General features: G+C 38.1%; 1 protein-coding gene across 9 annotated transcripts in view; it reads left to right on the top strand.

Moving 5' to 3' along the window:
* Positions 1-23,679, top strand: part of HMBOX1 (homeobox containing 1) — a 198,498-nt gene that overhangs the window by 842 nt on the left and 173,977 nt on the right. The gene's annotated exons all lie outside the window — the stretch shown is intronic.

Below are 23,679 nucleotides of genomic sequence, written 5' to 3'. Positions count from 1 at the left end.
GATGGGTTAGCCTTGAATAAATGTCTCAGGAGAGGAAGTTCGAGAGCCGGAGTCGGAGCTGTTAGCTGGGCCTGGGCGGAGAGGCGTGCGCGAGGTGCGGCTCCGGGACCTCTGGGCTAGCGGAGCGGCGCGGGGTGGCCTCGGGGAGCAACTCGTTTGTGTCCCATCGGCGGCTCACACTCCTCCCCGTCTCCCGGGACCCAGCTCCACCGCAAACTCAGGGCAGGCGCCTCGGAGAGATGAGGTGCGGTGGAGATGGCTTTTTGCATCCTTAAGTCGGTAGCTAGGTGGGAAAGGAAGAGTGTTCTTAATATTTTATTCCGGAACCGTGTTTTGGTTACACTATTGGGGCTACTTGGAAAGGAGTCCTCCACCCATCCTCACCCCGAAACAGTAGGTCTCCTTGGTCGTCTTCGCCTTCCATAGATGAAACATTACTTAAGATTCGGGGGCGGAGGGGTGGGGGTCGGGAGTGCCCACTTCTGTACGCGACCCTGGGTGTCTGCTGAAGACACGGAATGACTGTTGTGTATCCTGTGGTTGGGTGACTTATTTTCGTAGTAGGAAAAACTGTTGGAAATTGTTGAGGGGGGTGCGTGGGGACTCGCTAAAAGGCGCAGCTTGTATTTTTCTTCTACCCCACCCTGTTCTGTCTCGCATTTGGCTGAAAGCTGGTATGGAAGCGAGAGGAAACATTGGGTGAGTGAAGGGGAGAATGCAGTTGGCATTACAAATACTATACTATGTAAAGTTGAATGATGGTTTAGAGTGATTACCGTTTTTATTTACCCTGAAGCTTTAAAAATCTTACGTATCATGTAGGGTAGAGTGATGTAACTAGTTAATTTCTGTGGGATCCTGCAGGTGTAGAAACCTCTGCCATCTCTCTCTCTCTGCCTGCCTGCCTGCTCTCCCTCCCTCTCTTCCGTGCTTCGTTTCTGTTCTGGCGTGGTACATTTCTCTTCTTTGATGGACATGCTGCCTCCTATGCCTGTTTCTTTAGTTGGTTCTATGTGGTTGTGCTTTTAGTGGTTTTGTTGTAAGATGCATCTTTCGATGAAGAGGACCTGCATTTGGTTTTAATTTGCATTTATTTCGCAGGTAATTATCACATCAAGATTGTAGTGCTTTGCGTTAAACTTATTTTAAAATTGCACAGCTGAGTTAGATCTAGTTGAATTAAGTGTGTAAGTCGAGGTTGGGAAATTTGAATTCTGATTTTTTTTCCCCCGAATTTCAATTGGAGTTACAAAGGGAAGAGGATTGCAACATCTCTTGTTTCTCACAGTCTTTCATATTTAAAAACATTACACCAGAAGAATTAACATAATATAATTTGTACTTCTTTCACCCGGAAATGTAAGTTTTTCAATAACCATTCTTTTGTCATATATTTTTAGTATAATGGACTTTTAAATAAATCGGCATAATTTGTCTTTTCGACTGCTGAGAATTTAATGTATTTACATATTTGGCTTATCAATTCTTGAACCTATCAGTAAAGGACCTTAGATACTCTAAAAACTGGAAGCTACACGGTATGTAATTATATGGTATGTTTTATAACCTGTGATTTGAAATTTCTGTGGTTGGTCATTTACACAGATAAGCTGACTTATAGGTATGAGGTAGCATATTTATTTAGATTGACCTGAATAGAAAAAAAGATTATTTTTTTTCTAAATCTCAAACTTAGGATATACAATGTGTTGATACAAAGCTGAGGTTTTAGTTTATTAACTAGAATTTCCAGAATTATTTGTTTTAATCTTATATTTTAGCCTGAAATATTACCTTTGCAAAACCTGGAGAAATATCCTATATAACTCCATATAACAGTGTTTTCTGCTGAAAGATATTCTACTAAACAGTGTCTTTAAGTGTTCAATGATTATTTTATAAATATAAAAGCTAAAATGTTTGTTTAGAGTTGGAAAACTTTGAAATATAAGAATATATTCCCTCCCCCCTACCCTCACTTCAGATTTTGTTTTATTCTATGGAAATGCAAAGTTACTTACTGAGAAAAGCATTCATTAAACTTTTTCTGACTAGTGGTTTGGTTGAAGCCAAATATATTCCTTGCAATGGATGGGGTGATTCTGTTGCATTTCAGGCACTGAGCAGTAAAATGATGTAAAGCCTTTACTGCAGGTTAAAGCATAAAACATTCTCAGCATGTGGAAGTCATATGGTTTACGAAAAAAGTAGAAAATCAGGGCATTGGTCCCTGTCCAGCTTAAAATTTCATCCGGTAACTGTGAAAGAGACACATTTATTTAATATGATTGCTTCTAAAAATGTTGCCTGTATAATGAGAAGTTGAAAATTCAAACTGTTTTTAACCAATCTGTTGCTAGTTTAGTGTACAGCGTGCTGTGAATACTGTGGTTGCAAATGTGCACCAAGGAGCCTTTAGGGGTCAGCTTTATCTCAGTGTCTTTAGTGAGGCTTCATTTTTCACTGCTGTCTGAATAAATTTCAGTCTTCTTAGCACAGATCTTAGTTGAAGCATCTAATAGAAACTTAGTAGCTCAGTATTGGTAAGTTACAAATATATTGCAACAAACCTTTCCTTGTTTCATGGTTTGAAAAAAGAAGAAGTAACCAGTTTATGGCAGTTTTTGTAGCAAGTATTGATTGGATGGCATTTCTTGTTCCTGAAGATGTTAAATACACTGTTCATTTTGTTCATTTTGGATCTTTTGATTATTATAGTGAGTCCATCCCACTTTTAATGTTTCAGGTGGTTTCTGTGTTTCCTGTAAAACCATGTTTGCTTTTTCTCTTCATTTCTTTGCAGTTCTTCTGGTATTTTTGTATGCAGATCTTTAAACTTGACTTATTCTTGAGTATTAGAAATTTATCCTAGGATGTCACGTTTCATAAGTGAAAATTGGTATACTCCTCAACTTTTAAAAAAGGTTAACATTTGTAGATAACTTTAACAAGCCCAATGCAAGTGTGCTGGATTTTTTCGTTTTGTGTATCTGCTTTATGTAGGTTTTTTTTTTTTTTTACTTCCAAGTTTAATTTTATAGCTCCCTTTGCTGTTTGGCTAGATTATTCTTTTAACTGTTGGCATTTACTTCTCAATTTACTAGAACTTTATAAAAAAGCTCTTTGAGTGGAAATCACAGCTTGTCTGAAGTGTCATATATGTACATTCACGAATATAAATCACAGCTTGTCTGGTGTCATATATGTACATTCAGATATATGAAGCAACTTTATGTTTGTTTTTGTATGAAATTGGTATATACCTGTCAGACATAACAACCCATAAAAAAGAAATCTGAACCACAAGTAACAAGAAGCTTTAAAAACTCAAGCTTGAAATCAGAGTTTGCACCACCACATTATAGAAGTTATGGAGATTTTTAGTATTACTGCAAATCATGATTTTTGCGGATTCTGCCAAAGTCTGCGTCTTTCCAAAAGAAAGCTAGTGGTATTGAAATTTTTCTCAAAATAATATTAAGTAATATGTGATTAAATTCCTAGATGCAGCACCCCCCTCTCCCTGCCATCCCATTACTTACTGGTCTTAGGTACCATCCTAAGTAAAAAATACAAAGATTTTTTTTCTGAGTGATTCAGTCATGTAAAACTTTTAGAGTGAGCCTATTTAAATATGACCCAATGTTTTAGATAATTTGTTTTTGTTGATCTTAGATGAAATGAATTGGAAATTGACTAACATTGTTTTGGACACTTTCCAAGAGCATTTAGTTACTGGAAGGGCCTGGCTTTAGTGTTGTTTTTACCTTACAGTGGTAATAAGGTTGAAGTTATAGTAAGTTTTTTCAGTACATTTTTTTCATTGTACGTTATAGTACATTTGTACATTATAGTACATTTTTTCAAAATGTAATATTTTACAGATCCTTGACTTAGACTATAAAAGTAGTGGGTTTTTTTTTGTTTATTTGCATTTATAGACAGAAGAGAAAAAATATAATTGATTTAACTTTGAAGTTACGAGTTGTTTTACTTTTTTTGAATCTCAGGAGTTGTCTGCAGGCCCCTTCTAAGTGATAAAAGGATACTGATCCATTTAAAGGGTGTTTAGATTTTCCTTAAATTTAGAGTGCTAAATATAAGAATGTTTGCTAAATCTCACATACTCTGTAGCTTCTCTGTCCATGTTCAGTGATGGTCTGCATGTGGTTTTATGGCTGTCTTTACTGTCTGCGTATTAAACAATTAGTGTGAAGTTGCCAGGTGGCAGTAATTTTAAGTTATATAGTTAAATTTTTAAAAGAGGATAAAGTCAGATGCTGTGCTGTTGTTGAGAAGAGGATGGTTTAATACTAAACCTTTCTGCTTTAAGATTTTGATAAAGTAACAGGATCATGAAAATGTGCAGCTTTTGGTTTGGGCCTGGTCACTGAAGGCTTAGACTCATCCTCATTCTCCCTTTTCCAATCATGAAGTCAGGCTGAATTTTTCTCCTTTGTATCTGTCTATTCACTTGTTTTCATTCTGTTGCTATTCCATTAATTCAGGTCTTCATCCTTTCTGTCTTTCCACATCCCTCTCTTAACTCAGCTTCAGGTTTCCTGTTTGTTTTTTTTTTTTTTCATCCTTATACACTCCCACCTGAGAGATCTTGCTAAAAGAAAATGTGAATTTGCTTGTTAGTCATACTTGGCTCTGAGAAGGCAATGGCACCCCACTCCAGTACTCTTGCCTGGAAAATCCCATGGACAGAGGAGCCTGGTAGGCTGCAGTCCCTGGGGTCGCTAAGAGTCGGACACGACTGTGCAACTTCACTTTTACTTTTCACTTTCATGCATTGGAGAAGGAAATGGCAACCCACTCCAGTGTTCTTGCCTGGAGAATCCCAGGGATGGTGGAGCCTGATGGGCTGCCGTCTATGGGGTCGCACAAAGTTGGACACGCCTGAAGTGACTTAGCAGCAGCAGCAGCAGCATACTTGGCTTATAATCCTTAATTGGCTCCTTAGCCCTCAGGTAAAGGCATATTACCATTCCACCTGTTCCAAATCTTGACTCTGCCCCATCCTAGCTGTGTGACCTTCAGTTCATTCCAGTTCAGTCACTCAGTCGTGTCTGACTCTCTGTGACTCCATGAATCGCAGCATCCCAGGCCTCCCTGTCCATCACCAACTCCCGGAGTTCACTCAGACTCACATCCATTGAGTTGGTGATGCCATCCAGCCATCTCATCCTCTGTGGTCCCCTTCTCCTCCTGCCCCCAATCCCTCCCAGCATCCGAGTCTTTTCTAATGAGTCAACTCTTTGCATGACGTGGCCAAAGTACTGGAGTTTCAGCTTTAGCATCATTCCTTCCAAAGAAATCCCAGGGCTGATCTCCTTCAGAATGGACTGGTTGGATCTCCTTGCAGTCCAAGGGACTCTCAAGAGTCTTCTCCAACACCACAGTTCAAAAGCATCAATTCTTCGGTGCTCAGCCTTCTTCACAGTCCAACTCTCACATCCATACATGACCACTGGAAAAACCATAGCCTTGACTAGATGGACCTTTGTTGGCAAAGTAATGTCTCTTCTTTTCAATATGCTATCTGGGTTGGTCATAACTTTTCCTCCAAGGAGTGTGACCTTAGGCAGATCATTTAATCTGTGCTTCAGTTTTCTCACCTGTTGAATGGGAAGAAATAGTCCTTACTTCATAGGATTATTGTGAGCTCTTGGAATGATGTCGACATATGGTAAATATTAACTATATCGTATTATACCAGATATTTTATGCTCCTGTTCCTGCCTTATATTTTATCATTACCAATCCCAGACCCTATAGGCCTTAGCAATCGATGCCAAACAAACCTCTTTAGCATACACAGGGTTGGGTGTTCATTTGTGAGAGCTGCAGCTGTTAGTAATGTCTTCAGAAGTAAAGAATTGTGACCTTTAAAGTATTATTGCTATGTTTATGCTTCCATAGTCTGTTGCTGTGACTTCTGTTTTGTCTCTCAAAATAAAAAGTAGTTTTAGTTAAACTGTAGCCTAATTCAGGGTACAACTTTAAAATTCACTTTTCTAGCCCCATTAATACATGCTTAAGTTTCTAACGTAAATTTCCCCCTGTTAATCTGACTTGTTGTCTCATAACTTCAGTAAAGACCTATTAACTTTGTGTAGTTTTCTTCCACTTTCCCCCTCTGTTCCACCCCCCGAAATCTGAATTCTTGTTCCATTTCAGGTCATGTATTTTCTTTACATTGCAATTGGGACAGTTGAATACTTGCTTTATATGATCTGGAAGCCACGTTTTAGACAGACATCTGTTTCATTTACCTGCTGATGTTTATGCTTGAGGTTGGGTGGCTCCCCTGCTTCAAGTTGATTTTCCAAAGTGGTAGATGGTGCATATATGGTGATTTGTATCTGTATCCCATTTCTCTCAAGGAGGAGAAAGGATGACTTGTATTTACCAAACTGAGTCTCGTAAGGATAAATGTTACCCAAAATCATTGTCTAGAGGACACAGGGTTGCAGCAAAGGTGTCAGGTCAGACTTTAGAATGTAATTTTTGTAGGAGGCTATATTATGACTGTAGTTGGCAGCCACCAATTTAGCCAGCATTTGCCTTCATGGAACATAATTGTTAACTATGGGAAACTTGAAAGTAGCTATTCTAAGTATTAGCTTTATCTGGTTGAAAATCCATTTTCTGGAATCAAAGGTAGCCAGCCTATGTTTAGTTTTGTATTATAGGTGTTTAGAGCCATTCGGGACAGGAATAGTTGTACACTTTGTTGTCTGAGGAAGACCTCTCTGTAAAGATGGCATGATCTTCTTTGGAATGCTGTGTCCTGCTTTTCGGTAAACTCACTTTGCTTCAGATGTGCAAGTTCTAAGGTTAAATATAAATTTGTTTTTGAGTTTTCTTCCCCCCTCAGAAAAAGTTTCTTCCTTCAATACAATGTAATAATTTAAAAAATATTGAAAAAAAATATTGGTTGCATTTTAATGCAACACAAGCATCATCAGCCAACTTGATCATCTTTGGTTAAACAAGATATTGTTGATGACTGCCAGCGATTGGTTACTTCTCATTTTATGTTTCTTAGTTGACAGCATTTCAGTTAAGTGCCTTTACTCTATTACTGACAGTGAAAGTTTGTATTACCTGGTTAGGTCTCAGTTTTCCAGTCTGTTGAATAGGGGATTTAGGTTAATTTTTTAAATATATATAGTATTTTTGTTGTCACTGATTAAAAGCTATTTGTTTACTTGTTTTTAATCTTTAAAAATAAAGATTTTAATTGCAGGTTCATGGGCAGTTGAAACAGAGAGGTCCCAGTACCTCTCACTCAGTTACCCCTAGTGGTTACATCTTACATAACTTTTGCGGAGTATTAAAACCAGGAAATTGACGTGTGTGTGTGTGTGTGTGTGTGTGTGTGTGTGTGTGTGTGTGTGTGTGTGTGTGTGTGTGTGTGTGTGTGTGTGTGTGTGTGTGTGTGTGTGTGTGTGTGTGTGTGTGTGTGTGTGTGTGTGTGTGTGTGTGTGTGTGTGTGTGTGTGTGTGTGTGTGTGTGTGTGTGTGTAGGTCTTTGCCATTTTATCACACATGTGGATTCTGTAATCACCACCACAGTCAAGATGCAGAACTCTTCTGTCACTCCAGAGATTGAATGATCCCTCTTTATTCGTAAATTTTGTTGTTTTGTCCGTATAACTAAGAAGAAACATACCAATTATCTTGCCTTTTGTAGTTTGGAAGTTCTTTTGGCATATCTTGAAAGTTTTTATGGAAAATTCCAATTAAACGTTCTTATAAGAATTTAAAAGTTGGCAAGCTTTTTTAATTGAAGATTTTTAATATCAGTACCTGTTAAACTTTTTAGTAAAAGGTAACAGTAATATTAAAAATTTCTATAAATTAAAAATTTCTATAAATCAAATGTGTATGATTTAAATGCATTCAAGGCTTAAGTGATATTTCTTGCCACAGAGGATGTATGCTAGAATCAGTATTAGGTAAACAAAATCAGTTATTCTAACGTTAGTCTAGTCTTTGTTGGATTAATTGATTAAGAGCTCATGTTTCAGTTTTATTTGGATTTGTTACAAGGGAATCCTCTTCAAAGAAGGTTCAAAAATTGTTCTCAGAGAAAATACCTTTAGAAGGAAAAAAGTGGTAAAGATACTTTTATTAGTCTAGGTACAAGAAAGAACCATTAGGTTAAAGACTAGTTAAGGAGCTGTCCTTTGCCTCCCCTTTATCAGCTGTGTGAGTTATAAAGCCTGTCTTCAAAAATGAGGCTGTTAATCCAACGTATCACTGATTATTACAGACCTCAAACAACAAAGATGTGCTTTAAACAGGCTTACAAAATATTTGCAGATATGTTAGCAGAAAAGATATATCATGTGGTTTTTGTCTTCTGTGGATTTGAGACAGTTTTTTGGTCTACACTGATACTTGCTCTGAAAACATCAGTTAAATTTTAATTTGTTTCATTGGTAAGAATATGGTAAATATTGGTGGTTCTTCCTGATAAGTCAGATTCATATTTAGAAAACTTACTGGCTATCCCCTGGTGGTCCAGAGTCGACAATAAGAAGGTAAAGGAGAGAAGGAGGCTGATATTCCTTGGTTTACACAGAAAGCCAATAAAACCCCTGACACAGGGCTTGCTCTGTTCACGGAGGCCTCAGGCGCCCTCTCGATGGGGTGAAGGCACAGAGTGCCTTCTCGAGGGGATCTTAGAAGCCCAGACAGGAAAGTGAACTCAGAGGGCCTCTGTGCTCCAAAGAAATAGCCTGAGAGAGAGGAAAAAAAAAAGAGAAAGCAAGACATGGGGACCAGAGCTCTGATGGAGCAAAGGTGTTTTATTCAACATTGTGTAGGTATTTATACTGTCTTACAAGATAGCTATTTTCAGCAGAGATAAAATCAAAACTTACAAGTTATCAAGAAAATATGACCATATGGTTCATAAAAAGGAAGGGGGTACTTATCACCCTATAGAAAATCTAATGAAGGAAAAGCCTGGATTCCTCAGCCCAGGGAAGAGGCTTGCCTCTCCTCTTAATTCCTCAATATTCAGGAATTAATAAGGAACAGAGAATTCCTGACAGATCCAAAACAGCACCCAGGAAGCCTCCTGTTAAATGCTTCCTGACACTATCCGAGATTTCACTTTCTTCCTGATTCACTTTTTTTTTTCTCTTTGGATTTGTCTTTTGCCAGCTTTTTATGTTGTCTTCATGTGCGTTCTAAAAAAAATAGTGCTTTAATCAGGAGTTGTTTGGCTTGAAGGCGAGGTTGTGGTAGTGATCCGGTTCTTTTCAGCTGATAAAGAACAACTAGACCTTGTACAGATGGGGAAACTGTTAGGGTCTGAGAAGCTAGTGTTTCTGTCTCATTCTGGGGATTTATGGTTCCTTGCCTTGCCCTGTCTTTCCAGGTCTGCTCCATCTGCCTTTCCTGTTTCTCCCTTCCACTTCTGTTTGCCTTGCTATAGTTTTTCAGTTTCTGCTTCTTCATAACTTTGACTTGCAGGTGCATTTGGTTTGCCATGTCACTGATTTGAACTGCTCTTTTCCCTTTGGCTAAAGCTAAAGCTTTCCCTTGAACTGCAAGGAGATCCAACCAGTCCATCCTAAAGGAGATGAGTCCTGGGTGTTCACTGGAAGGACTGATGCTGAAGCTGAAACTCCAATACTTTGGCCACCTCATGCGAAGAGTTGACTCACTGGAAAAGACCCTGATGCTGGGATTGATTGGGGGCAGGAGGAGAAGGGGACGACAGAGGATGAGATGGCTGGATGGCATCACTGACTCTATGGATGTGAGTTTGCGTGAACTCCAGGAGTTGGTGATGGACAGGGAGGCCTGGTGTGCTGCAGTTCATGGGGTCGCAAAGAGTCGGACACAACTGAGTGACTGAACTGAACTGAACTGAAAGCTTACCTCCTAATATTTCTTTAAATTCTCTTGGTGAGAGAGAAATCTGAATGCAGTGCATGGCCGTGAGTTAGATGTGTGTTCCTGTTCTGTGGCGCTGGTGAGTAGGATACAGGAGGACTTAGTTGTAGGGATTGAAGAGGGTATTCAATTAAACATGTCAAGTCTAGCAGTACATAGATAGATACTCTGCGTTACAAACACGAGTTTAATCCTCCTCGTGCAGAGCACCCAGTGGTCTTAGCCTTAACAAAAGATGACTTCCAGTGTTCATAGCAGTATTATTTATGATAACCAAGACGTGAAAACAAGCTAAATGTCTGTCGCAAGGTGAATGGATTGAGAAGATGCGTCATGCATGCACTGTGATGTGGGGTGTGTTCTGGGTGAGTGAGGCCTTTCTTTAGTTGTTATGCTTAATGATTAGTATTATGCCCGAACGCGGAGCCTTTAATGGTTATATCATCAGTTCATTTTTTAAACTTTTATATTTTCACATTCCAATGCTTAAGGCAATCTCCGCCCCCCCCCCCGCCCTTTTTTTTTGCCCTTCAACAAATCTCTCCTAGTTTTCTATATCGGAGAAGGCAATGGCACCCCACTCCAGTACTCTTGCCTGGAAAATCCCATGGATAGAGGAGCCTGGTGGGCTGCAGTCCATGGGGTCGCTGAGAGTTGGACATGACTCAGTGACTTCACTTTCACTTTTCACTTTCATGCATTGGAAAAGCAACCCACTCCAGTGTTCTTACCTGGAGAATCCCAGGGACGAGGGAGCCTGGTGGGCTGCTGTCTATGGGGTCACACAGAGTTGGACATGACTGAAGTGACTTAGCAGCAGCAGCAGCAGCAGTTTTCTATATCCATTAAACAAGATTTTTTCATAGTATGCCTTTTTGTATAGCAACCGTCTCTTGAAATTTTGCTCTCACAGCTTTAATTCCTCACTTTTGGGGGGATGTGCCATCTCAGAGTCTTAAATAATCCTAGGATATTGAGCTGGTTGAGAACATGGACTTAGGAGCCAGACGGTTTAGGTGTAAGGTCTGGCCTCCATGACTTTCTCTATAACTTTAATAATCCTTGCTGTGTCTCAGTTTCTCCATCTGTACGTTGGAAGTAAATGATAGTACTTACATTATAGGATTGCTGTGAGTGCTTCAAGAAGTATTGTAAAGTGCTTAGGATAGTGTTGGGCACAGATTAAGACATCTTTTTTATTAGTTGGCTCTGCTTCTGTGTCTATGGTATTTACTTCTCTCCTGTAAACAGAATTCTCATATGCTGAAATTCATCCCTTCCTAACTTAGTTTTTGGTGATTTGTTTCCTCAATTATACTTTTGTAGGCCTTAGTTGCATTTGATACAAATGGCTATTTCTTTCTAGTTAAGATTCCTTCTATCCAGGTCTTCTTCCTTCCATTGTCTTCTTCCTTCCTTGTTAAAAGTTACCTCTGATCTTAAGAGTTCCTACATTTGAAACCTTTAAATCACCCCTTTAGTACTTTTCCTTTTTAACTGCTCTCTTTCCTCCCCCATCTGATTTATCGGCAGTGTTCTGCTGATTTTTTCCTCATCATGTCTCTTAGGTCATTCTTGTCCTTTCTCCATCCATAGTTGCCATCCTCACCCCTGCTCCCTGAGATGATTGCACCAGTGACACTGGCCTTCCCGCCTCTTCCTGCACAGTCCTGTTACAATAATTGCCATCAAGCTCTTTTCATCCAGTCTTTCAAGAAGTACCTTAGTTCGAATTGTGTTATATCCCTGTTTTTAATCCTTGTATTTGCTTTTTTTTTTTTAAGGTTTTCTAACATTTTCTTCCCTCCCTTACTAGCATTCTATTTTCTTATTTCTAAAGATGTTTTCTTTGTTAGAGTCAAGTAAATTACCTTTCTTTCTGCTGTATGTTTTCATCCTTTATTTCTTGATACATACCACTTTCTCTGTTTAATATATTTGTATATGCTTATCTTGCCAGTTTAAATGTTCTTAATAAGACCTATTTAAAGCCTTCTCTTTCTGAGGAGACATTTTCCAGTGAACCTTGTCATGCTCAGACCAGTTCATTTTCTCCATATAGAAGCTGCACTTGTATACTCGGTTACTAGTGTATGTAATTTTTTGTATTTATTTGTAAGTATATCACATTTTAAATATATTGGTTTTCATTTCATGTGTATGGATTGGATTCTTAGGTGGAGTGTAAAGTCCTTGTGTCTCTTATTGGCTCATCTATCTCTGCCATTCTTTTCTCTTCTCCTTTAATTTTCATAGTTCATTTATTTCGGCTCATTCATCCAACCAATATTGACTACATATTATTATCCACGTAGACTCTAGGAAGCTCATGGTTTGGTTTTGATAGGATCAGAGGGAGTACTCAACCCTGAGTTAAAGATCTCAGTACTATACCTGGGTTATTTTTGACTCAGTAATTTCTCAGATCCTCGCTTAAAAATAGTAATTAGCGCTTGATAGATCGCTGAGTCTTAAGTTCCTCACAAGTAGAATGCTGGTAGTAATGACAGTAGTTAAGAATGGTCAGAGTAGAAAGTTTAGGTTCACTCTCTTCGAAGGATAGAAGATTCTCCCTGCCTTTTTTTTTTTAAACCTGAACAGTGGGAGATCTAAAGACCTTAAAAACTTTTTTGCTTATGAAGTTATTGTATAGAAAAGAATTCAAGCAATAGAAAAGTATGTGTAAAATAACAAGCATAGCTTCCCCCTCTTCTTCCCAACACGTTCTACTCTGGTTTCTGTCCATTGCTTGTAAGAGACCTTCCTGAAATGTAGTAGTTTAAAACAACAATAATTATTATTGTTTATTATCCTCTAAGGGTTCTGGGAATTGGCTCAGTTAAATGGTTCTCACTTTGGATCTCTCATCTGGAGTCATCTGAAGGCGCTCTCACCCCTGTGTCTAATGCCCAGGTTAGGAGAGCTCAAACAACTGCAGGCTGGGATAGCTGGGCCTTGTTTGGCATCTCTCCCGGTCTCTGTGATCTCTCCAGTGTGGTGTGTTCACAATAGCTGGACTCCTTATATGGTACCCCAGGGGCACCAACGGCATGGGTCCCAACAGAGAGAGAAAGCCAGGTATATATTGCTTTTTACAACCTTACCTTGGAAACCACACAGTGTTATTATTCAAGCAGTCATGCCAGCCTGTCCAGGTTCAAGAGCAGGGAACACAGACATCTCCCTCTTGATTGTATATGTGTGTGTGTTAATTGCTCAGTCTTGTCCAACTCTTTGTGACCCTGTGGACTATAACCCACCAGGCTCCTCTGTCCCTGGCATTCTCCAGGGGCTCTTCCTGACAAGGGGTAGAACCCAGGTCTCCTGCACTGCAGGCAGATTCTTCACCACTGAGCCACCAGGAAAGCAGGAGTGACGAGTTCTAGAAGAGCATGTATGAAAGAATATTGTTGTCGGTTACGGAAGATACAGACCATCAGGGATAAATGCTGTTAATAATTTGGTTTACTCTTAAATCATTGTCTTTGTATGTACAAATCATACTTCCAACTGTCTACTTATATGATTTTATCATACTCCAACTTTTTATGTCATTAGGTAACTTTGCTCTATTTGACATGGATATATGTTATCCCATTACATGACAAATATATAATATTGTAAGAGGTAAAACAACTTATTTAATAGATGTTAGAGTTACTTTTTTTTTACTTTATATTGGAGTACAGTTGAGTAGTGCTTCCCTTGTTTCTCAGACAGTAGGGAATCCGCCTGCAGTGCGGGAGACCTGGGTTCAGTCCCTGGGTTGGGAAGATCCCTTGGAGGAGGGCATGGCTACCCACTCCAGTATCTGGCCTGGAGAATCCCCGTGGACAGAGGAGCCTGGTGGAGCTCTGTGGGGTCGCAAAGAGTCGGAAATGACTGAGCAACTGAGCACAGCACATAGTTGAGTAACCAACTTATTTTTCATTTACAATGTAACGGCGTAAGTACTCATCTTTCTTGTGTTGAACATCATAAATTCCCTGGTGGCTCAGACGGCAAAGTGTCTGCAGTGCAGGAGACCCGGTTTCGATCCCTTGGTTGGGAAGATCCCCTGGAGAAGGAAATGGCAGCCCACTCCAGTATTCTTGCCTGGAAAATCCCATGGATGGTGGAGCCTGATAGGCTGCCGTCCATGGGGTCGCGAAGAGTTGGACACGACAGCGATTTCACTTTCACTTTTCACTTTCACAAATTAGTGAATTATAATTTGCTGTAACCACTCACCTAAAGTAGACATTTAAGCTCTCTGGAAAAGATTGAAGGCAAAAGGAGGAGAGGGTGGCAGAGGATGAGATGGTAGGATAGCATAACAGAGTCAGTGGGCATGAACTTGGGCAAACTCCAGGAGATAGTGAGGAACAGGGACACCTGGTGTGCTTCAGTCCACAGGGTCACAAGGAGTCTAGGAACCTTTCTTGCCTGGTAGTAAATGTTACAGTAATAGGACTAATACTAAAATAGTCAAGAGGCAATAAGCTTTTTCCTTATGCTACTCTTCCAACCATTCGGAAATTATTTCTTGAAATTTTTTTTCCCTTTGCTGCTGCCTCCTTTTCTTCTCTCTGCTCTAATTCAGTAATTCTGTGCTTGTCTTGCTCTTAGAGAAGATATGGAAGAAGTGGGAATATCATCATAGATATGGTAAAGCTATCTTATTTGGCACTTTCCCTTTTCAAGGATTGTTTTTTTTTTTGTTCCTGTTAAGTAATGAGAAGCCATTAATTTGTAAGTAGTTAATTAATTTTAAAAAATTGGCTATAGTAAAAATCATTAAAAGCTGATTACCTAAACATTTCACTTTAATGAAAAAAATATATGTGTATTTAACAAGCACTTGATACAGCTTGTGGTACTCAATTGGGATGATTTTACCCCCTTGGGATATTTAGCAACATTTGGAGACATTTTTGATGGTCCAAACTGGGTCGGGGTGCTGCTGTTGCCATCAGGTAGTGATAGAGAAGCCAGGGATGCTGCCAAACATCTTTTAATTCACAAGACAATATTGCTTTCCATCCCCACCCCTGCCTCCAAAGAAAGAATTCTGTAGTCGAAGGGTCCATAGTGCTGGGGTCAAGAAACCTTTATCCAGGGCCAGGGTCTTTTCTTGATATATGAATTCACAGACTGGCAGTCTGCATCAGATTTTCATGCATAAACTATACCCATAATGTATTATTTATAATTTTGAGTTTTGATTTCTTTTGAATGGGAGGTAGACCTTAAAGACATATAATCTGTGAATCATCTTAATATTTTACTATTTTCCCCACATGTCCAGTAGTCCCACCCACACTCAGTTCAATAGCATTTTTAAAAGTAAATCATTTATTTTATCAAAATAGTCCATCTTTTTTTAACCTAGTTTTTATAGAAATAATTCTTTATACTCATATTTTGTTAGTTCAGATAAGACATAATTAAATTCTAGCTTTGCAGGAGCAGCTGATAAGGGACTTTGGTTACCAAGACTAGATTAAGTGGTTAAGACTTTGCCTTCCAATGCAGCAGGTGTGAGTTTGATCCCTGGTTGGGAAACTAAGATCCCCCAAGCCTTGTGGCCAAAAATCCAAAACATAAGACAGAAGCAGTGTTGCAACAGATTCAATAAAATACTTTTTTAAAAAAAGGACCATATCAAAAAAGTCTTTTTCAGAAAAGGACAACTGACTTAAACAATGAGGGAACAAATGATATAAACAATTAGCAGACAACTCAACCTGCTTTTCTTTGGCGCAGAGTAGAGTATTTGAGATATTAGTGTTCAGTATCTCGTGTCAGTTTGTTTTAAAAGGGCAGTCTAGAAGGCATTGGTTGATTGTGTTGGCGGGTTGAGTGTAGATTGGCTTAGAGCTTTTATATGAGCAATAAGAAACAGAATTTTTCTGTTTATCAAAAAGAATTTTTTTCAAAATACGTTCACTGGAAACTAATTCTTACTTAAGGAAAAAAAAAATGCCCAAAACAAAATCCGCAGACATACACAGAGCAAAAATAGACAAACAGATAAACCTACAAGCATACTATAATGTTAACATATAACTGTTATATATATATATATAAAACAATACATAATATACGTTATACTGTTATTGCATATAATGCGATATAATGTTGCACCTGTACATGCAACACTGCAGTTGCATTTTGTCTTGCCCCAGATTGGTTGGATTTAGGAGGATGTGATAGAGGAGAGTGAGAAGAGGAGATGCCAATAGTAGTCATTTGAAAGAGAATAATGGTCTCCACTCTTAATTAATACGCTTTAGTGGTTGGAGTCTAGTGATCTTTGGGTATTCGGGATAATCAAGAAGCCTGTTCTGTTTGGAAGTTATTAAATTATTTTGCTGGGTTCCAGCTCCTCTCATATAATATATTTAATCATATTTTTGTGTGTGTGCCTCAAAGACCAGCGGTGTTACGCTATTTAACAGATCTCTATTTTAAATGGACTGACTTTCATGGTTATCTTCTTTTAGATCACCTTCATCTGAACCTTTGCATGTCAAACCCCATCAGCCAGTCTCTTGCCTTGTACCAAAACATTTCATATGCTTCTTTAAAATACTTGAACTCAGTATCTCAGTTTCTCTAGTTAATTAAAGACTTGATTCTAATAGTCATTTCTGATCTTTGCCTTATACTAGCACTGTTTTCAGCGGTGATTATATGAATTTTTAACATATATGCATAATTTTGGCTACATGAACTTGTGCAGGCTGACTTACTGCTTAATAAAAATTATGTTATTTTGAACTTAATCCGAGATTAATCAGAGAAATCCAGAAATTGGCATTTTAAATACCCTAATGAATTATCTAGTCACCACTAGCCAGTGGGAAATACAGCTTGAATAGATGGTTAATCTTCTCAAAGCTAGAGGATTAAACTGAATTAGCATAGGATTGCTAAAGTTGTTAATTACTATTTTTGTAGTTGTTGGAAATGGTAGCTTTTCTTTCCTGCACTTTCTGCTAATGGTGGTAATTTCTTTATGGAGAAGAACTTGTAAGAGAAGCCTAAGAGATAAGTAATCTCTTTTCCCCTCAAGTTGACTCTTAGTTAATGAGATTTTTAAAAATTATCATTTCTTCCCCTCAAACTTATATAAAAAGAAAATTCAATGTATAAAATGTTTTATATATTTATGTAATTGTCTTACAAGACATTTCTAAAATACTCAATATCTAAACATTTTTAAACTTTGTATATCCATTTCCTCTCCTTTTTCAAGCATAATGAGATTCTTAGGAAAAACTTTTCCAAAATTATAATTATGAATGGATTACCAAAATGAACTGATCAAGTTATCAGAGTTGTTTGAAAACTAATTAAATGGACTCTGGGGGGAAAATTCATTTTTTTAAATGAAAGATTATTTTCCCGATAAAGCAGATCCGTATGGGGTCAGTTCAGAAGAGGCGTAGTACACATTTTAGGGCAGTTTGTTCCATGTGTGGTGATGATGTTTTGCACTGTTGGTAGTTGTATCAACAAGGTGTAATGTACAGTTCTCCAAAGAACAGGACTGGAAATGATCTGGTTTATCATTTGCATCCAATAAGGAATTGAAGGAAGAAAGATTTCCTTGTTTGAAGTCTTACTGTCAGGGTAGAATTCGGGTCATTTATCTCCTTGTTTCACATTCTCTCCATTGTTCTGCCTGTTACCAAAGACAGTAAACTCTCTAATTCACTTTGCTCAAATTCTGCAAGTTAGTGAAGGGCAGTTAGGGGATTTGAATAACTTCCTTTTTATAGATGGGTCTGTGTTTTTAAGAGTAACTCACTTTCTCTTTCTTGTTTTCCTTATTACTTCAGTGTCCAGTATCCAGTATCTAACAGTCTCACCCAGGTAGTATAAAAAAGGTTCAGTCAGTCATTTATTTGTCATGTGCCTTTTCATTTGACCACGTTGTCTTAGGAAGCCTTCAGACTGCTCAGCTTCTCTCTGCGATCTTAGGTGTGTATAGCTACTGTTGTATTTTTGGCTTGAGTTTTCCAACCATTTGCTGACTCTCGCATTATGAATCTCTTCTGCTAGAGATCTGTCAAATAATCATGATTATTGTATATCTATATATGTAGTCATTTTATTGCCTGATTTAATTCATTGATAGGCATTTGAGGCATCATGTTGTATAATGTGTAGATAATGGTTTATATCCATTTAACTATCATTTTTGCATCAATTTACAAATGAGCATAGAAACATGTTTTTGGTTTAGTTTATATTTTTATTTTAAAATGAAAACATAATCAGCTAGCCTTGTTTTGATTTACAGAACCTTTTCTAGGACCATAATTTGTCCATGTTCAAAGACTAGGTTTGTTATTTTTTTAATTTAAACTTTTTTTAGTTGAGGAAAAAATGGACATTTATTAAGTATATATAGTTTGAAAATTTTTGTCTTTATAAACTTGAAAATCTGTTGATAAAAACAAAATTTTATATGAATATCTCTTAAAATCTGGGTTATACAGAAGGCCTTAAAATTAGGCCTTGGTGAAAACACCAGAGTTGCTGGAGCATTTGAAGCAGGTTTAAAAATTTTTTGAAATCATGTTGAGTTTGACCTATACTGATAGGTATGATGGCCAGTTAGTTTGACAGTGGAAAAGCAGTATACATCAAAAAAGTCTAAACATTAAGTTTCCAATCACTGACTGACTGAATATTATGTAAAATACAATAAAAAGTGAATGACTGGAAGTAGAAAAAAAATAATCTAAGAAATATAGGATTCAGGTCCAAATATTATCAGATTCAGCAGACATATTATTTTGCGAAATTGCTATTGAAGTTTCTAAACACATATTCTTAGCTTCTGTAATTATCTAGTCATGGATCAGTCTCAGACAGTAACGCTGCACATAGATTGGCATTGGTCTGCAGATCACATTTTGAGAAGGACTGTTCTAGAATATGCAAGTGTTATAAATACCGTGCTTTAGAAGTCATTCCTAGACTAGAAAGCTCTCTTTTACAGGAAATACTGCTGCTGCTAACAATACACTGGGGCCTAACCCTAAAGTGCTGAGTGGCTTCCTATGAAGACCAAAAAAGGGAACATGGGAATTAAAAAAATTTTATTGAAGTGTGATTTATGTAGCATAAAATTCACTTCTACTAAGTGTATACAGTGACTTTTAATTTGCCAACTTATGTAAACCATCACCTGAAAACAGGTGATGAAACAAAACTTTGTAAACGAATTTTTATAGCAGCATTATTCATAATAGAAGTAGAAACAGTCCAAATATCTATTAATTGATGAATGGATAAACACAATTTTAGAACATTTTAATCACATCAGTCAGATCTTTCTGACTTTCTCAGCTCTTTTGTATTTATTACCCATTCCTATCTCCATCCCCCAGTCAAGCACTGATTTATTTTTTGTGACCTTTTCTGGGCATTTCACCTAGATGAAACCATACAGTATATAGTCTTGTGTGTCTGGTCTCTTTGATTTAGCATTTTTTTTTACTTTGATCCATGTTGTAGAATGTATCAGTATTATGTTCCTTTTTATTATTGAATTAAATTTCATTTTACAGAAATAACACAATTTGCTCACCAACTGATAAATGTTTGTTTTTTTTTCCCCAGATTTTAGGATATTATGAATAATGCTTACATGAATATTTGCATGCAACTTTTTGTGTGAACATGTTTTCATCTCTTGTTAACTTTTAAAGAAATCCCCAAGCTGTTTAATAGTGACACGAACTATGTCCTAAGGTTTCAGTTTCTTCCCATCCTTTTCAACACTTGTTGTTTTCTTTTTTGATTATAGCTGTTCTTACACAAGTGATATACTATCTCATTGCAGTGCTAATTTGCTAATGACATGAACATCTTTTCATGTGCTTTTTGCTCATTCATTTGTCTTTTGTGAAATACTTATTCAGATGTTTTGCCCATTTTATAATTGAGATGTTTGTTGTCTTATTGTTGTAAGAATTCTTTTTGTGTTTTGGATACACATCTCCTGTCAGATACATGATTTCCAAATGTTTTCTTCTAATCTCTTACTTTTTTCTTTTCTTTCTCTTATTGATGTGCTTTGAAGTGAGACTTTCAGTGTTTGGTTACATTGTTCCTTATTCTAAAGACTCACAAGGACTAATATATGAAACAGGAGATCAGTGGCAGGGTCTGTTCTTTAGCCTGTTTCGGAAAGTGCTTTCATATTGCTGGACTTTGCTTCTGAAAAGTCAGATTTTGCTGAAAGACCGAGCGACTGTTTCAACCCAGATCTCCTAGTGTGCGTGCTGGCGGAGCTGTTTTGCCAACATTTCATTGACATAAACATCACCTTTCATTGTAATTCCTCAAGTAGGTTTCTTGGTTGGAGAAATGAAGACTGACTCTGGCTATTTAAACTAGAGGTAAAATTAAATGGATATCGGGAAGCTCTCAGCATTTCTGGGAAGACTAGAGACCCAGACTTGTACAGTGGGAAGAGCTGTTGCCAGCCGTCCCCTGGCAGGAACCTAGTGCGGCCTGCTTAGGACAGCATTCTGCTGCTCGAGACCCGTGGTGCTGCTGTTGGACTTCTGTTTCTGTCCTGAAACTTAAATCAGGCTGCAACGGTCCTCTCTGCTTAAACATGTTCTTTCTGCTTGTTTGTAACACAAATTCCTGATTCAAAGTGTGAGGCAGGGGCTATTTCTAAAGGAAGCTGGGAAATGAATATTTGGCATTTTCAAGCTTCATAATAAGAGATAGATCCTACCCCTCATTAATGTTTAAAGGCACAGTATTTCTCATCTAAAAAGAAAAGAAGAAAAGCAGTGTTTATCTCTCTTTCTCATCTAGGTGCTGCTGTATTCTCTCCTCTGTAGGCCGAATGGACAATAGGCCGTTCTCGTCTCCATCTGCTGGCCTTTTGTGGGCTCCTCAATCCACTGAAATCTGGTGTACACTCTTCTTCTATAATGTGCCTGAAATTCACAGACAGATTTCAGTCTTCCGATTTGATGCATCAACAGTTTTTGTTAAGGATCATGCCTCTTTTCTGAAACAGTTCCTTCCTTGACTTCTTTGAAACCTGCATATTTCGGCTTTCTTCTTAGTCTCTTGGAGGCTTCTTCTTGGCCTCTGATAAAGGTTTTCAGGTTCCTTGAACGTGTGCTCCAGGCCTTGTTTTCTTCTTATTACACACTCAACGGGCGAGCTCCTCTATTCCCGTAGCCCCAGTTACCACTTACAGACTAGCCCACACAACTCTGCTGTGCTGCAGAGAGAGCTGTATATACAATTAGCTATTTCCTTTTGGGTATGTCAACGATATCTCAAAATCAACACTTTTTTTTTTTTCTGAAAATACTAGGTTTTATTCACAAGATAACACTTTTGAAAGCCACATTTAGGCTTTCTCTTCTAGTATTGTTTGTTTTGAGACCAGCAATCAAACATCTAGTCAAGCTAGAAACTTGGACCCTGTCCTTGAACTCTTCTGTTGACTTCATACCACTTCTTCTAGAATTCTGTTTATTAAATGTCTCCTGAAATTCACCAGTTCTCTCTCTCCTTTCCTGTAGTCACCCTGGTCCAGTGGTGGCCTAGAATGATTCACCGTAGAACTTTCTAGTAACACGCCCTCATGCTAGTCTTGCATCGTTTCCCACAGGATAGCCAGATGGAAATTAAGGTAAAGTCCAGACTGCTGAACCTGCCTTTAAGGCTCTCCAAGATAGTGTCCCTCGCTTTTCTGTAGATCTCTTGATAATTGCTGTTCTTCTTCCACTTGATACTTCAGTTATACCAAACTTCCTTCAGTTTCTCAGTTGGGCAAACTTCTTGCCTTATTTATCCCACATGCTGTTTAAGTAGTACATTTTCGTCTCCCACTTCTATTTTAGTGTCCCATTTCTCCACTCTTAACTCAGCAGTGCCCACTGAGTCTTCCTGTTTTAGTTTCAATACAGTTCCCCAGATTAGGTGAGTCCCTTCTTTTGCATGCTTTTGGAATACTCTGTAGCTTCCCTAAATTAATACTCATTGCAATTTATTGTAGTTATTTGTCTTTTCTCCCAAGACTTCAAACTACGTAAGGACCAGAATCTTGCTTTAAAGTGTATATACACACCTACCTCTATAGCACCCACCATAGAGCTTCACACAGTAAGTGTTCCATAACTGTATGTTAAACCAATAAGAGTCTCTAATCTGTTCAGAGAGAGACCTTCTTGTATTACCAGTAGAACCACCTGAGATGGATGAATTCAATGTACTGGGCTTAGGTTAATCTATTTTAAAATGCCTAGAATTTCATAACTCTAAATTATCAAAGTGAATATTAGCAAATTATTGGCACTTACATAGTAAAATCTATCTTTAGGAATTTAATAAAATTATAGTGTGGAATCGAATATCTATTAGTGGTGGTGGTTTAGTTGCTAAGTCGGGTCTGACTGTGATCCCATAGACTGTAGCCAGCCAGGCTCCTCTCTCTATGGGATTCTCCAAGCAAGAATACTGGAGTGTTTGCCATTTCCTTCTCCAAGGGATCTTCCCAACCCAGGAATCGAACCTGTGTCTCCTGCATTACAGGCAGATTCTTTATTGACTGAGCTATAAGGGAAGATTTATAATCTACTAATGGTCAATGGGAAGTTTAACTTATAAAAGTTTAAATAATGCCCATCAAAATCATCGTTCCTCACTTTTAACTGTGGGGTGGCATTTTACAGAGGGCACATATCTGAATGCATGCTTCCCCGCTTCTCCTTCATCATGACAGACATCTGTGTCAGGCACAGCCTGGCCCCCTTTGACCCACAGCCCTGAAGGCAGCCATGCCAGCGATGTGGCACTGAAGCCTTTTTGACTTCCCAGCTCAAGTCAGGGCTCAGTAGGGTTTGAATTAATAAGTGACTATGTGGTTTTCATTTTGGTGAGAATTTTTTTTTTCTGTATGCCTATTTCAGTGGGAATCTACCTATTTGCTTAGAAGTTATTCTAAAAATTAATATTATAGCTTTAATACCTTCACTGAAGTGCTTTCTAAAAACTAGTGAGTGAATTATACTGCTAAGTTGCTGCAGTTGTGTCCGACCCTGTGCGACCCCACAGACGGCAGCCCACCAGGCTCCCCCGTCCCTGGGATTCTCCAGGCAAGAACACTGGAGTGGGTTGCCATTTCCTTCTCCAGTGCATGAAACTGAAAAGTGAAAGTGAAGTCGCTCAGTCGTGTCCTACTCTTTGCAATCCCATGGACTGCAGCCTACCAGGCTCCTCTGTCCATGGGATTTTCCAGGCAAGAGCACTGGAGTGGGTTGCCATTACCTTCTCCGGAGTGCATTATAAACATACACGAATAGAATGAAAGAACTGTAAAGAAAATCTCTGCAGAAAATATTTTTATTTATTCAAAAGTGGCAATAGAAGAAACAATGCTGGGTCAGAGAAAAAGTTGGGATGTTTCAGCTACAAAATTAGAAAATCTATGAAGACAATTTAAACTAAATTTAAACTATAAATCTATGAAGTGATTTATTTATGTATCAGAAAAATTGAAAATTAGGGCAGCTTCAGGCAAAAGTTGAACCAGAGACTTTGATACCATCAATAATCTTTTCTCATGTTCTGTTGTTGGACTTTGCAGTCTCAATTTCCTAGAGCAGCCCTGTCCAACAGAAATATGATGTGGATGACCTTTGTAGTAATACATATTATAGTAACTATGCTTAAAAAGAAACATGATAATTTTAATAATATCCTTCATGTATCTCCATATGTC

The sequence above is a fragment of the Capra hircus genome, chromosome 8 (genome assembly GCF_001704415.2).
Source record: "Capra hircus breed San Clemente chromosome 8, ASM170441v1, whole genome shotgun sequence".
NCBI classification, from domain to species: domain Eukaryota; kingdom Metazoa; phylum Chordata; class Mammalia; order Artiodactyla; family Bovidae; genus Capra; species Capra hircus.
Note: the sequence above shows the minus strand (reverse complement) of the source record. Positions and strands in the feature narration are given on the sequence as shown.